Source organism: Papio anubis, chromosome 6, assembly GCF_008728515.1.
Source record: "Papio anubis isolate 15944 chromosome 6, Panubis1.0, whole genome shotgun sequence".
Taxonomy (NCBI): domain Eukaryota; kingdom Metazoa; phylum Chordata; class Mammalia; order Primates; family Cercopithecidae; genus Papio; species Papio anubis.
Genome location: NC_044981.1, coordinates 16,131,067 through 16,138,855, shown reverse-complemented (window position 1 = coordinate 16,138,855; position 7,789 = coordinate 16,131,067).

The following is a 7,789-nucleotide window of genomic DNA, read 5'->3' as shown; positions in this document are numbered from 1 at the left end:
ATATGTTAATTTCACATGTTTATTTTACTGTTGATAGGGACAGGAGGCTGAGAAATTCTGGGCAGAAGAGGGCAGGTCCGTGGCGAGGGCCCCACCCTCAAGCTGAAAAGCCCAATACCGTGGCCCAAAGTGAGAGTTTACATCTCTGTTTTCTGGCTGGAATTTTGCCTTTTCCAAAACCACCCACTGCCTACCCTGCCCCCAGTCTTGTGCCCATAAAACCCCCAGGCTCAGCTGTCAGAGGGAGGAGAAGCAGCTGGATGTTGGAGAGAAGCAGCTTGACATCAGAGAGACAGCTTGACAGCATAGCTTCCTGCTCCATCCCCTTTCAGCTTCCCTTCATCACTTCCATCACTTTCATCAGCAATAAAATCCTCCACATTCACCACTCTTCAATTTGTTCATGCTACCTGATTTTTTCCTGGACACTGAACAAGAGATCAGGTGCCACAGGTACAGATACCAAAGGCTGTCATACTGACCACCTGCGCTTGCTGGTGGAAAGCAACTACCTCATGCAAAAAGGCAGAGGGCCCACTGAGCTGTTTATTTGTTTTTTTTTGTTTGTTTTTGTTTTTTGGTTTTTGGTTTTTTTTTGTTTGAGGCGGAGTCTCGCTCTGTCGCCCCGGCTGGAGTGCAGTGGCGTGGTCTCGGCTCACTGCAACATGGAGCTGTTTAATACTTCAATTGTCTGTGGACAGCATCACAGGTTCTCCCCTCTAGATGCTGCCACAGGACCCACACAAAGTTTTGCTCCTGCTGGTGCCTGAAAGCACTCACCCCGGTTCCTGCATCCACTCACCTGTGTGTTCCCTCCCGCGAGGGGCTGAGAGCAATGGGTTCGAGTGAGTGGAGTTTGCCCCTGCTGGTGCCGAAGCAGCCGGCTAGCTCCAGCACCTGCACTCCAGTTCCCATCTGCAAAGGGGTTAGGGAAATTTCCTGCTTCACTGTCATCTCCCCATAGACTTCCCCTTTGCTAACTCAGCCAACAAAGATACTTGGTTCACCTACATTCACAGAAAAGTGTTTTTTATTCCCTTGTTCTTTCTCTTCTTCCACTTTGTCCTTCCTTTAGTCATTAGGTTCATTCTTCTGCCCCTCTCTCTGTTGCTGTTTATTGTGTCTGGAAGGGAGGAACAGAGATGCTTAAGTTAGGGGGTTTTAGGTATTTTTTTTGCCACATTTCCTATATAATGAGAATCTTTCCTCAAAGCCTTGAGTGAAATATCCATTTCTCAGTAGTGCTTTGTGGAGTTGGCTCTGGTCGTTTGGCCAGATTCCCGGTGGGTGTGGGCCTGGAACAGGAGCTGCCCTTGGGGGTCCGCTGCACAGCTGAAGGCCGTGCATGCATTCTCTGCCTCCCTGCTAAGGTCTGACAGGCCTACAGCTCTTGTTCTCTCCCCAAGGCTTAGTGGTGGAAATTCGAAGCGGGGAGGAGAAGGGCCAGTAAGGAGATGAGTAATAACGTGGAAACTTTGAAACCACGAAGGCTTGCCAGGACTGAAGTCCTTCAGTTGTTTTCTACAGTCCTTTCAGTCAGTCAAAAAGAGCACTGGAGATCCCAGAATTGTCATCCCATTTGATTTACCTGTCTGCCTTCTAGCTGTTTGTTTAAGGTGTTTTCCCCATAAAAATGCATGGTAATTAATGTATACACATATATTGCTGTAAAATGACTTCCTGGGCTGGGATGGGGCTGCCCAAAGGGGGAAGCCAAAAGAGCCCTCGCTAATGAGGACTGGTGCAATCAAAGGTTGTGCCCTCAAACTCCAGGGCACTAGTGGAGAGGGTCTGGGCTGTTAGTCACACTCCTTAAAAGCAAAGCAAAACAAAAACAAAGAGAACAAGTGTACTGGCCATTTCATCCCTTCAGATGGTCTGTGGTAAGGTAAACCTTTTGAAGCATCCCTGGCCATGTGTAAGGCTGCCCCTCAGAAGCAGTGCTGTGGGTTGGGTGGGGGTGGGGAACACTTGGAGCCCTGTATGTGACTCCTGGCTCTCCTTTTTCCAGCTCTGTGACCTTGATCAAGTCACTCCGGCTCTCTGTGCCTCAGGTCCTCATCTGTAAAATGAGGCCAAGGAGAATCTCTGCTTCATAGACATGTTATGAGAATGAAATGAACCAATTCCCATCAAACCTTTAGAACCACCCGCTCAGGGACTCCACCAAAGATCCTTAAGTACGGCATGTAAATTTAGGTTAAATACCAGAGGGGAGAAGGGAGGCATGGCTTCTTCTTAAAAGGAGAAGGATGGCATGTTCCTGTAGACGAAGCTACTCGAGAGGCTGAGGTCTGGGAGTTTGAGACCAGCTTGGACAACATGGCAAGACTCCTCCATCTCCTTAAAAAAAAAAAAGAAAAAAATTTTTTTTAAAGGAGAAAGAGCTTTCAAACATAGAGGTGATATGAAGAGGAAAAAGCTCTCTAGTATCTATTACTGAAGTAGAGGTGGGGCTCATGGCTCCCACAGACAAAAGCATAGGGGTATGGCTTACCCTTTGTCCTGCAGCGAGGGAAGAGAAGAGAGGGTGCTCGGAGGGATTTATAAAGCTGTTTTAATAGTTTGCTTTTCTAGTACAATTGTTCATTTGTGTAAGTCACACTTGCATTTACAAGAGCCTATATAATATCTAAAGACCAGGAAAATCATGGCGATACATTTGTAGGGCCTTGGGCTTGAACAGGTAACCCTAGTGCCATTTCCGAACGTGCTGCCTGGGTCTACGGGTGTCGTACCTCATGTGTGGGGATGACCTTTTGAGAAGCTTAGACGCTGCAGCTTTGCCTGGCTCGCGTGCTCTCTCCCCTAACTCTTGCACACACACTCTCCCGGCCCGCATCAGCAGCAGCCTCCAGCGTTGAACACAAAGGACTTTTGTTGTGTGTAATTATTTATAAAGCTGGCCCGTTTCCATTATGAATAATCATGATAGTGGGGATGAAGGAGAATGGTAACTCCACATTTGAAACTACTAAAAGGCTATGATTCATTTTTGGTCTCTTTATTAAGAAGCCTATCTCAGATAATTTGCAGCAAAGTTTTACCCTGGAGCAAGTTTCCTTAGTCATGTTAAATTCATGGGGAAAATCCTCCTAGGATTTCGAACTGAAAAATAGCTTTAATAACGGAAACGCCGACGTACAGAGCACAGAAAGGCAGCGTGTTCTAACCATTTAGGGAAAAAATGGGTAAGATGTTACTAATAAGCTGTGCTATATTTTTATCCTACCGTTTTCTTCATCTGAAGGAATGTGGAGACGAGCTTTTAAATTCTAAATGATTACCTGACAGCTCCCATCTCTAGGGTACATTACTAGCAATGGTTTTATTTTGCTATTCCCTTTACTTTACTAAAAACTCAGAGGACACATGCTCGGCAGAGCCCAGGCTAGGAAGCAAGATCTATGGACAAGAGACAAGAGTGCAGTGAACAGAACTGAGGAAGCCAGCACTTCTTGATTCCCTTTTATGATCTTTGTGGACACTGACCTTATCAGTAGGGCTGGGAGTAGGGGTTACCAGGGCCTCTAGCACCTTCCTGGATAAGACCCCAACCTAACTTCCCAACCCCATCTCCCATTATTTCATCCCAACCCATCCAACCACATACGCTGTATTTCAGTCATGCCAAACTGCCCACTGGCCCCCAAATATGCTACATTTTTGAACTGGCTCCTTCCACCCACCTTCCCTACCTGGCAAGCTCTGGCTCACCTTCCAAGACTCCTCTCCAATGCAACTGTCCTCCAGGACACCTTCCAACCTGAAGCAGAGCGAGTGGCATCTTCTGCTCTTCCATAGTACCTGATACCTGCTTCGATTGTGGGAACTTACTAGAGTGGAATTATTAGTTTACAGCCTCAACTGCCCTTGGATTCCCGGAGCAGGTAAGAACTACATCTCAGATACCTGTACTATGCAGCCCAGGATTTCTCAACAGCAGCAATATTGATGTTTTGGCTGGAAATTTCAATATTCTTTGCTAGGGGGGGTATTATTCTGTGCATTGTAGGAGGTTTAGCAGCATTCGGGCCCTCTACCCACTAAATGCCAGTAGCCACCTACCCGCATTGCGACCCTTGAAGAACATCTCCAGACAGTGCTCAGTGCTTCCTGGGGGCCAATATTGCCCCTGATCCAGAACCACTGCCCTAGCCCTAACAGACAGCCTGATATATTCTAGGTATGTAATGTGCACTGCACTTGCTGAATTAGTAAATCAATGCCCAAGTTAAGGAATAAAAGCCCACATGAATCAAACATATAAACACCTTACTGTAGCTTTTACGCACGTATCAAAGCAAAGCTGAAATCTTTATTCCAGCAGTCACATCTCTTCATGAACTGGCTCTACTTCTGTCCTCTCTCATATCCTTTGCTCCTCGCCTGTGGACTCTTCTGCATTCTCATGCTTTCCCTTTCCATCAATCCAAATCCTGTACTTACTTCAAGACAAAGAACAACTTACCCACTTTAACAAGTACTCCCCCATTCACTGGCACCCCTTCATATAAGAATACATATATAATACACATATATCTATATATTCATTAGTTTTGGTTTTAGAACTGCTTATCTTTTTGTTTCACATAGATACCTTCTCCTCAACTAGAAGAATCGCTCCTTGATAGAAAAAAGAGCTTACCCCTTTAAGTTTTTCTTGCCCTTAGCACTATGGCAAGCTTTATGAACAACAGATGTTTAGCTTTTGCTTAAAGCGGTGTTTTTTCTTTGAGGTCTGTTCAATCTGTATCATTTGTGTGGTCCTGACATAGTTTTGTTTTGAAGAGGCATAGGGCTAACTCTTTAATATCCTGCAGTTTTTAAATAAATGAATTTCAAGAAGATTCTGCAGATATGAATAAAAGTAATTTGCAATGTTTTGGAATGTCTATGAGAAGGCACTCAATGTGATAAGCAGTGAGAAAGACAAGAATGATTATGTTTTTGTCTTAAATTTGGATTGTGGTTAAATTCCACTTAGGTACCTTTCCCCATCGCTTGGTCAGACGGTATTAAAAATTTCAACTTTCCTAATTTATTCTTGGCTCTCTAAACACACCAACATCCCTGGATCCCTCCTTCTTCAGGCGCACATGCAAATGCAGTGACGTGTGCACGCACTTTTTGTTTTTGAAACTGAGTCTCGCTCTGTTGCCCAGTCTGGAGTGCAGTGGCGAGTTCTCCGCTCACTGCAAGCTCCGCCTCTGGGGTTCACACCATTCTCCTGCCTCAGCCTCCCAAGTTGCCGGGACTACAGGCACAAGCCACCATGCCTGGCTGATTTTTTGTATTTTTTTAGTAGAGACAGGGTTTCACTGTGTTAGCCAGGATGGTCTCGATCTTCTGACCTCATGATCCACCTGCCTCGACCTCCCAAAGTGCTGGGGTTACAGGCGTGAACCACCGCTGCACTTTCTTTAATGCTTGTGTTTGGAAATTTCCCCACACTTCTATTCTACAGGGCATACCTTTTTTCTCACGTTGTTCTTCGAAGAGCTAATGCGTTTACCCATGTGTGCTCTCCTGGGGGGCTTCTGATACTTGGTGTTCAATGGCAGAGTTAAGGGGAACCTCCCCCCAGAACTTCCCAGCATTGCATGAGCTCATCTTGTGACAAGATAAATATACAGTAAACATACTGGAATGGGGTAGGATGGGAATAACTCTCTAGTTTCATCACTGATTTTTGAAACCCTTAATAAAAAGACCAAAGAATGCTTTTGTTCAAGTCCTGTAAATTTTACTTTTGGCAGATAAGCCTGTTGAGTCTTCAGTTTCTCCAGTGTTCCAAAGATCCAGGCTCTTCATTTATTCCTCTCTTGTCCCCTTAGCTGAATCTTCGTTCACCCTCGCTTCTCGAACTCCTGGTCTTAAGCAATCCTTTCGTCTCAGCCTCTGAGTAGCTGGGACTACAAGCCTGCACCACTGTAGTACATAGGAGGGGCCCTCTTCTCCTCTATGCCTACCCAGGGCCTCACATTTAAAGCACAAAATCATTGTTCAATTCCCACCTATGAGTGAGAACATTGATTTTGTGTTTTGAACGGGAGGCCCTGGGTAGGCATAGAGGAGAGGAGGGCCTCTCCTATGTACTACAGTGGTGCATGCTTGGAAGGGGAACATCACACACCGGGGCCGGGGCCTGTTGTGGGGTAGGGGGAGGGGAGAGGGATAGCATTAGGAGATATACCTAATGTAAATGACGAGTTCATGGGTGCAGCACACCAACATGGCACATGTGTACATTTGTAACAAACCTGCACGTTGTGCACATGTACCCTAGAACTTAAAGTATAATAAAAAAGAAAAAAAAAACCCCACAAAATCAAAACACTTCTCGTGGCCCTGACTTCTCCTATGGTACCATCTCCTTGACTTACCACTTCTGCATCCTCACCTCACATCTGTACTCAGCTCACTACAATCTGGTAACCTTGTAGTATCCCCTCACTTCTGAACATGCACCTACTCTTTCTTAAGCCCTGACACTTCCTCATACTGCCACATGTTATGGCTTTCTTGGTACTCCCCCTCCTTGACCCTGCAGCAGTCCTAACACAGCTGACCGCCTCTTTGCAGCTGCCTCCTGGCTTAGCTTTCTGCCCCTCATGATCCCTATCCCGTTGCCGGTTCTTTCTCAAATATCTTCATCATCTCACTGTTCACTTTAGATGTGGGTCCTTTAGATGTGGGTCCTTGACACACACTCAGCTTCATTCTTTCCCCCCTTTCACACTCCTATAGATGACTTCTAAGTTGTCATGACTTAAAATATCAATGAAATGTAATGGCCACTACATGTTTCTCTTTATCTTCATCCTCTGGAAGTTCCAACCCAAACTTTCAACTGCCTCCAGGTTTGCCCATCACCAGGCATCTCAAATGTGTGGCCAAACCCTGTTGCAATTTCCTTTCTACGTTCAGGACTTGCTCCCTTTTTGTCTCTCCATTAAAGGCTATCTATTCCAAGCCAGAAACAGGATTTTCGTATGACTTGTCTCTCTCGGTAATGCTGACTATATTTCTAAAGTATTTTGACTCTGTCTCATTTTTTTCATGTTGACAGATGGTCAAAATTGAGTTCTCTGCCACTGTTCTCTTCCTACTCTTGGACCCCTTCTCTGTGCAAGAACCAGATCTGATTGCCACCCCTGTCCCAAAAGTTCCTTGTTCTGAAGGCAGTGGAGAACCATGTCCACGTTAAACCAGGAATTCAAGATTCCCCACCACTGTGACTCTACTTCACATGTTCCTTCAGAGCCCAATTTCTTACCACTTCACTGACATGCAGGGGGTGGGCCAGCCCCAGCAGACTGCGCTTCAACCCTGGCATGGGCTGTGCACTTTCTTTTTCCAACTAGAATGTCAACGCTCTACTCAGTGATCTTTTTTGTGAAGCACCTTTACCCTTGGCTCCTAAGCAGAATGAATCCCTGCCTCTTGTGCCTCCACTGCACTTCCCTTCTAGTTCTATGATGCCACCATGTAATATAGTGGTTTTCATGTTAGTCACTGAGCTTAAGGCATCCATATGGTCTAGTGGGGTGAACAATATGTAATCTTATCTATTTGTCGGCCTGTCATCCATCCATCCCTCCATCAACCTGGCTAGCATTTTGAGACTGGTATGCCTGATGCCAATATTCTTGGATTCTGAATATTATCTAACTTCCATGCAGAGATAAAAGTACATGTTACAGGCTAAGTACATGATACAGGCATCCAGAATCATTTATGTCTTGATGACTGTTAAATTTCCAGGGGCTCAATAACTTAGTAGGTT